Source organism: Oncorhynchus nerka, linkage group LG2 (genome assembly GCF_034236695.1).
Source record: "Oncorhynchus nerka isolate Pitt River linkage group LG2, Oner_Uvic_2.0, whole genome shotgun sequence".
Taxonomy (NCBI): domain Eukaryota; kingdom Metazoa; phylum Chordata; class Actinopteri; order Salmoniformes; family Salmonidae; genus Oncorhynchus; species Oncorhynchus nerka.
The window spans coordinates 49647030-49656367 of NC_088397.1; positions in this window are offsets into that span (position 1 = coordinate 49647030).

Genomic DNA, 9338 nt, shown 5'->3' on the forward strand with positions numbered 1-9338 from the left:
TCAAAGTCAAGATATACCCTTGCTTTAGTGTTAACCAGCGAATGAACCTACTAGCGAATCTTTAAGGCGAGATCAAAAGGGCACGGCTGCACAACAAGATGGAGTCAAAAGGCAATTTCTCAAGGTCAAGAGTTGAGTGATTAAAGCTAGGTTTGGGAAAAAGATCACACAGATTGAAGTCCAAGAGTTGAGATGAGGGGGGGGGATCCTCCAACTCCTCAAGCGTGAAATGATACAGATCATTTAAAGTGGTCTTCCTACAAATGGGTTAGGTCATTGAAATCATTAGTATTTGAGCAAGTAATACAGCTGCTAAATACTGCATGTCATTTTTCAATATTTTTCTTCCTCAGGGGTAGTCTACTTGTTCCAGTGAAACCAAGGCTGCGCCATTGCCTGCTGCCGATGCACCCTAAACTCTCTGCAACCCCAATTTCAGAGGTCTCAATTAGGCTGTGTTTCAGTCTCCTTCAACTAGAGACCTCTAGTAACACACAGCCCCAGAGACATAAAGCCCATTAACACTAGTTCTCCAATTCCATTTGGAATCTAGCTCAGCCAAGAGAGGATTTTTTTCTGACTTACCACCATGTATTTTAACCTCCTGCCTGACACTACCATACACACATCAAATAAGGGTGATAGAGTGCTAAGCAGGAGTGTGATTTAATCAAATTGTGTTAGTGGAGGTGTTTTGAAACCTATTTTTGAGATGTGAAACTTTATCAATTTGATGTTATTCACACCATTACCATAATGATTCAAAATACAGCCTTGCAGTATAGGAAGTGGTAGTTCTTCAATTATTTATATTCCACCAGTTATTAAGTTATTACATTATTTTGTATTATTAATGAATTTTCATTTTGGAAAAATGTTATCTATCAGTGTAAACTTAAATTACCAAAACTAAAACTAGATGTAGAAAATACACCTACATATATACATTTTTTTGAGAACTAACAACCACCAGAGTCAGAGAGAATTGAAAATTCCCAAAACAATACATTTAGCAGTATTGATTTTATTATTATGTTTGCACAAAATGCATAGAATTTAGGGAAATAGGCTTAAAAACAGAAAATGTTCTGTCAGCTGCATGGCAGAATATGGACAATCACATTAAATTAGCTTAAGCCCAGGCACCACAGGCTAAAATTATATTTTTGCATCTAATTTGGGTTATTTTGGTCCATCAATATTAGTATTAATAATACAAATAAAAATGTCAAAAAGCTGGTGGAAATGATTGTTTTTATTAGTTGATCATACTATCACGATCAAAATATAATAATTTGTAACCACTTTAAAATGGACATACCTTCAAAGCTCACTAGATTTAATCACACATAATTTACAGTCGAAGTCGGAAGTTTACATACACTTAGCCAAATACATTTAAACTAAGTTTTTCACAATTCCTGACATTTAATCCTAGTAAGAATTCCTGTCTTAGGTCAGTTAGGATCACCACTTTATTTTAAGAATGTAAAATGTCAGAATAATAGTAGAGAGAATGATTTATTTCAGCTTTTATTTCTTCCATCACATTCCCAGTGGGTCAGAAGTTTACATACACTAGTACTCAATTAGTATTTGGTAGCATTGCCTTTACATTGTTTAACATGGGTCAAACGTTTTAGGTAGCCTCCCACAAGCTTCCCAAAATAAGTTGGGGGAATTTTAAACCATTCCTCCTGACAGAGTTGGTGTAACTGAGTCAGGTTTGTAGGCCTCCTTGCTCGCACACGCTTTTCAGTTCGGCCCACAAATTTTCTATGGGATTGAGGTCAGGGCATTGTAATGGCCACTCCAACACCTTGACTTTGTTGTCCTTAAGCCATTTTGCCACATCTTTGGAAGTATGCTTGGGGTCATTGTTCATTTGGAAGACCAATTTGCGACCAAGCTTTAACTTCCTGACTGATGCCTTGAGATGTTGCTTCAATATATCCACATAATTTTCCAACCTCAAGATGCCATCTATTTTGTGAAGTGCACCAGTCCCTCTTGGAGCAAAGCAACCCCACCCCCGTGCTTCACGCTTGGTATGGTGTTATATGGCTTGCAAGCATACCCCTTTTTCCTCCAAACATAACGATGGTCATTATGGCCAAACAGTTCTATTTTTGTTTCATGAGACCAGAGGACATTTCTTCAAAAAGTATGATATTTGTCCCCATGTGCAGTTGCAAACCATAGTCTGGATTTTTTTATGGTGGTTTTAGAGCAGTGGCTGCTTCCTTGCTGAGCGGCATTTCAGGTTATGTCGATATAGGACTCGTTTTACTGTGGATATAGATACTTTTGTACCTGTTTCCTCCAACATCTTCACAAGGTCCTTTGCTGTTGTTCTGGGATTGATTTTCACTTTTCGCACCAAAGTATGTTCATCTCTAGGAGACAGAACGCATCTCCTTTCTCAGCGGTATGGCGGCTGCGTAGTCCCATGGTGTTTATACTTGCGTACTATTCGACTTGTCAAAACTATAGTTTGTTTACAATAAATTTGTGGAGTGGTTGAAAAACTAGTTTCAATGACTCCAACCTAAGTGTATGTAAACTTCCGACTTCATCTGTAAAGCCCATTTCATAGAGAATGTAAAAAACGGAACTATGTGTAGTAACTTACTTTGAAGATGGTGATTGGGTCTAAATAGGTGTTTGGTGTTCGGTAGTCTAAATTCAGTGTCCTTGTCTTTAAACTGCCATTTCCCTAAAGTAAAATTCTTCCCACACACCAACTAATTTTTTTCAGCCTCAGAAGAATCTGCATTCACCAAATTGTGTGTGTTTATCCTTAGATGTTTTTCTCAGACTTATACACAGGGAATTGTTGATATGTTGTCACATTTTTATTCTACATAACATTTTCTTTAACAAAAAATGTCGCCAAAAATGCATTTTACGTACCTTTCTTTAGTATTTTACACATAGAAAGATGAAAAGGGTATTTATCCACCACTTGCTATGCAGACCTCCAGTCCTGGAGTGTCTTAACAAAATGAAACCAAAACACTTAGGCTGACTTCATCCAGTGTTGATAAAAATGAATTTGCATGATATGCAAATATGCGCATATTTAGTGAGATATCACCTCATTCGCATATTTTCAACACAATATTACAGGAAAATAATTATACAAAAAATACTTATATTTGTGTCCACATTCAACAGTTAAAAGTTGACTGTGATATGATTAATGGGAAACAATTACTGTATTAGGGTGTGGTGGCCTTAAACCTGCAACATTTTCTCTCAGCTCCATGGAAAAATGTGTAGAAATTAGGAAATTAGCTTTAAAACGAGAAAAAATGTATCTCAGCTCCATGAAGAACATGTTAGAATTGCAGGAAATTGACTTAAAAATGAATTGGCAGTTTACATGTGCAGTGCACCAATCCACAGCATGTCCTGGATATTGTTATAAACTGCAACAGTGTAAGCTGTTCAAAGCTCAGAAACCACTGAGGAGACAGAATGGATTGTCTCAGTGACTGAGAGTGCGTGCCAGCCCCTCAAAGCCCAATGTGTACTGCTCCTCTGGACTCCTGCCCTGAACTCCAGCGTTACCCAAATCATCACGGCTTTGCCCTTTATCCTCAAGTCCTGTAACTTTCATCTCCTTGCCATCAATTAAGACATGGTTTACTCTGACTAAGTCCATTTGAAGCCTGCGGCAGTGCATGGTACTTCCGCTGAGCCCTTCACACTGGTGGCCTCGAAATATTCCTCAAGTTGTCACCCCATTAGACAGGCCTGCTCCTAATTGCAGTGACACTATCTTGCATGTACAGGGGGATGGTGTTGCTGCAGTCAGCAGTCCACAAGGCTCATTTGCACTTCTCCCTGTGCTTTAGCACCGTGGACCATAGAATTCCTCTGGAGACACAACTCACATCGTCGTGTCACTTTAATTGATGGCAAACTTGCTGTCAATGATCATTAACAACATGAAGGGCTTCTGACTGAAGGTGTCTCTATTTTAAAAGGGGGACTCACCTCATTTATCATCCAGAAAGCCTGTGCTACTGTATTGGACTAATCTGGATTCCTTCAGTAAATTATGCCATATACAAAGTAGATGTTCCATATGACATAACTAATTACAGGTCCATTTACCACCTCAGAGTCAACACATTTTCATTTCTGAGGATGGGACACAAATTGACCACCACAACCTTCAGTACACCTTATTTCTCGTCTGTCTTGTTTGATCATGCCGACAAATTACATCGAGAGCCTCGCTCCTCTGCAGTTCAGCGGGAACATTTATGATTGCAAATAACCTTACATGTCTGACATTTCCTAAGAAAAGGCTGCTTGGATGGGGTAGGGGACTGACAGAACCCTGGATTGTGTCTGAAATGGCACCCTATTATCTACATAGTGCACTGCTCCGGGCAAATGTAGTGCAATATATCGGGAATAGGTTGCCATTTTGGGACACAGTCCTGGTTAGGTGCCATGACGCTCAGGGCTCCTGGGTTTGACCATGCCACATCACACCTGGCTGGGCTGCTGTTGCCTGGTGACTCAATCACTAGGCCTGAGGATTAGTATGCAAAGCATTCGGGCCTTGAACATGGTGTCTGCTGCCTGTGACAAACTGTAATGAACCCAGCGGTAGCATATCAACGCTGCAGAAAGCAGCAATGATCACACCGGAACAGTCAGCTGTGACTCGGACCTGAAGTGAAAATGCAGTGCGAGAAAAGGAACTTGGAACAGTGGGTTCACTTCTTGCGTTATTTACACAAAACCTCTACTATTCGGTCATATACAATGGGATACTAGTGCACCGTCCTTGCCACTGCACTACTACTATCCTTTTTTTGCTACTGCCAAATCCTTACCACATGCTCGTGTGCCCCAGTTGTATCGTTGCTGCCAGAGGCACCACACACTGTAAGCCGTTTCTTCAGAGAAAATCTAAGCAAATAGGCAAACAAGCAATCATTTTGTTGGTAATAGTATTCAATAATAACCATACAGTACACTCTTAGGGGGGAAAAAAGGTACCCTCTCGAACCTAAAAGTGTTCTTCGGCTGTCCTCCTAGGAGAAACCTTAGAAGAACCCTTTTGGGTTCCATGTAGAACCCTTTCCACTGAGGGTTTTTACATGGAACCCAAAGGGGTTCTACTATGGGAACAGTCGAAGAACCCTTTTGGAACTGTCCAACGTCCATTTATTTAGGTGGCGTTGTAATGTGGTTTCTTGGTCATAATCGGCTGAATCTGGTGGGCCTGTTAGAAACAGACTTTATTACCACCAGGCAGCATGACATGTGGAATGTCAATGTACCTTTGATACACGCCTTCAATAAAAGATAATAAAAGTGACAATGAGATGAACTCCATTCATTCTAACAGGGCCAAGGTTTGATACAGGCCAAACAATCGTTCTCGATCCAATTATAGTATGCAAAGCTGGACAGTTCCCCTCTCATAGTCTCAATGATGAATGGCACAGTAGAGAAAATCTAGATACGATCTTCCATTATAATGCTTGTGCTCATACACAGAGCCTATCAAGACACCTTTTGTGAATATGCCTGATATCATGTGTGTTTGAAAACTAACAAAATCCCTATCAGGGAAAATTAAACTGGGCATGTATATTTTTTTAAATAAGGCAATTTCCTGTTTTTGCAAACGTTTAGGGTAATGTACATATCTTTTTTAAATGATTGATCGAAATGTTGTTTACTTAGCAAATCTCCAAAAACAATGACTCCCTGATATTGGATCAAGACCACAGGCATGATTCAAGCACAGACTTTTGACCAAAGTGATGTCCCTTAATGGGAGACAGAATGTTTATGAAACGTTTGAATGTGGCAAGTGAAGTGGTTTCATGACAACGAGGCCATACTGAGGTGTCACATCAGTCGTACAAAGAAACGCAAGGCTGTATCCACTCTAAAATCATATTCTACTTTTACAACTAAGCAGAATGACAGCTGCAAGAAAGAAAGGGAGAGAAAAGGAAAGAAAGGACAGTGAGTCATTTACATTCATAGCCCAAAAAACGGATAGCAATAAACTCCATATACATGTTTAGAACAGTAGGCATGCAGCTGCACCAATCAGTGGTTTGCCTAGCTTGTCAGAGCCTGCTGAAAAAAAGAAATGTTTTCACACTAAGGCCAATTAGTTCGGAGGCAGAGCTCATTGGAATGGAACAGCTAAGATGCAGAACATTATCCAAACCGTTCCTGGTAAAAGGGATGCCAATCAAAAGCATGTCCCACTATGTCTGACAGGAGGAAGTGGAACAAGAACAACGCTCACCACTGAATTTGAGTCGGAAACTCTCTACTGTTGAATAGTAAACCTGTTCACAATGCCAGAATAGCAAATAGATAATTCCCCAAGCCTACAATCACAGGAATATGCAATACATATTCAGGAAAGTAACAATTGCCATGTTTACCACAAATTTGAATCTGTCCTAGATGCCACCTAACAATGAGGTATGTTCGACCTTAGCCTTCAAGTCAGCAAAAAAATAAAAAATAAAAAATAAATATGGGTGTATTTCTGTCAGGTGAAATTGTACAGAGCCCCTAAACTTCAGAGCGGTACCATGAAAAGCTGTAATAACTACACATTATCTCACACTGTGAGTTCATTTCAATGTGGCTGAGGTGTTTAAAAAAAAAGAAGAAGACACGAGTTCAGCTGACTCACAGCTAAACTGTCAACAGTTTGGTAATCTCGTCTGGGCCATGTCTGACTTTGCTCGAAAACCTGGAGAACACAGCCTTCCTTTTCCATGAATCTCAATCTGACACGTAATAGAATAGTGCAGTACTTCAAGGATGGAAGGATGTATCTTTCAAGCACTTGAAGAAGGCTTATTATGTTGTCTAACCCTGCCACCCCCCAGCCAGTTTAAAACAACGTACCACAGAGAAAGGAAACCCCTTCAGATAGGTCTTTCCATATTCACCAGACTAACATCTTAGTCCTCATTCTCCCAGGGATGATTTTGTGTCTCTATTCTAATGTGTGTTTATCTGTATGAATTGTTTACAAGGCGCCACTTGAATACAAGCAAGGGTAGCTGGGTTCTCCAAAACTCCTTAGCTGCTAGAGTCATACTGGGTAATTGGTTTTGATAGCGTCGAGGGGTCTCGAATGTTCCTTGACCTTTGCTGTGAGGGCGAGGAGTAGCTTGTTTTAACTGGATAGCTTTTAACCCCTCAACATATTTGATCCTCAAACTGTCAAGAGTGATTTCTGGACCAAATTGAAGGAATGATCTGTAGTTAAACAGCTTGAGCCCACAATGAGGATTTTAAATAAATTAAATGCAGACCCACCATAGCCCAGCAACAAACAACTGATATACAGTGAGTGTACAAAACATTAGAAACACCTTCCTAATATTGAGTGGCATGCCCTTTTGCCCTCAGAACAGCCTCACTTTGTCATGTCCTGGGCTCTACAAGGTGTCGAAAGCATTCCACAAGGATGCTGGCCCATGTTGACTCCAATGCTTCCCACACTGTCAGTTGTGCCTGGATGTCCTTTGGGTGGTGGACCATTCTTGATAGACACAGGAAACAAAACCCAGCAGCGTTGCAGTTCTTGACACACTCAAACCGGTGCGCATGGCACCTACACCAGGCACCCACTACCATACCCCGTTCAAAGGCACTTCAATCTTTTCTCTTGCCCATTCACCCTCTAAATGGCACACAATACATGTCTCAATTTTCTCAAGGCTTAAAAGTCCTTTCTCCTCCCCTTCATCTACAGTTATTGAAGTGGATTTAACATCAATAAGGGATCATATATTTACCTGGATTCACCTTGTCAGTCTATGTCATGAAAAGAGCAGGTGTCCTTAATGTTTTGTACACTCAGTGTATTTGGACGGCTGCCGTTTCTTCATTAGACCACTGAGAAGTGAAGGACACTTTCATTTTCAAATTCTGAATTTACTTGCATTCACATACTGTAGATACTGTATGTAATAAGTTTGACAAAACAGGTGACTGTTGCATTTTGTAACTACTAATCTTCTAGTATATAAACATCACATCACTAAAAAATACAACACATGGGAAAAGGTGGTTTCATTTTACTGACTTGTTTCCTGCGTTGGGTTTATGCTATTGTCATAACAGTGTCAAAACAAACCAAAACAATAGGCTATCTAGATAAAATACATCATCTAAACCCTAATCAAAATCAAGACATTTTTCAGTTTCTTTGCAATTGTATTTTAGTATTCCCTTTTAACTGCGCACTCTGTCAAAATAAAATACATATTTTATTCATTATACAAAGTTGGGAATTTTAGAAATCAAACATGTGCATTCTCTGAGGTCTATGTCTGGGTATAAACTTGCTGAATATTTATACTGGAATAATTGAATGACTATATGAAAATGAATGATTAAAATGTCTGCTCCATAGTCAAGTCAACTCCTTCACTACTTTGAACAAATCTCCAGACCCCCGGAGAATTTAACAGGCTCCTGAGTAAATGGCGGCCACATAAACACCCGCCTCAGGTTTGACTTTTGAGTAGGTTGTGTGCCCCGCGGGGGTGAAAGCTCCACCTCTTAGTTGGGGTCCTACTGCGGCAGCTGCAGTGCTCTAGTTTGTGTGCCCGACTGCAATGAAAGGTTTTTTATTTACCACTTCTATATATTCAATCATCCTGCAGACAACTGCCACTGACACTAAAAATACCCCTGCCCTGGGTTGCCTGCTACTTTGAGCTTTCAGCACAGACCAGCATTCCAGAAATCACATTCAGTCAGTTCAATGTTCAATGGCGGCTTGTGGGGGGCAACCGGAGTGCTCTGAACTCAACTGACTGTGTGGACACTAGCTCAGATCTCAGACCACTTTTCTTTTAGTTTAAATCAAACCACAAAGTTTTTCCCAAAGCCCTCTATGATATCTTCCCTCTGCAAGCAGGAGAAGGAAGAGAGCTTCGGGAAACCTTTCCTTGTGTGCCTGGACCACTGGAATCCTACCACGAGGACAGTATCTACAGTTGAAGTCGGAAGTTTACATACACTTAGGATGGAGTCATTAAAACTCATTTTTCAACCACTCCACATTGCGAACAAACTATAGTTTTGGCAAGTCGGTTAAGACATCTACTTTGTAATTTTTTCAGATTATTTCACTTATAATTCACTATATCACAATTCCAGTGGTTCAGAAGTTTACATACACTAAGTTGACTGTGCCTTTAAACAGCTTGAAAAATTCCAGAAAATTATGTCTAGGCTTTAGAAGCTTCTGTTAGGCTAATTGACATCATTTGAGGCCTACCTTCAAACTCTGTGCCTCTTTGCTTGACATCATG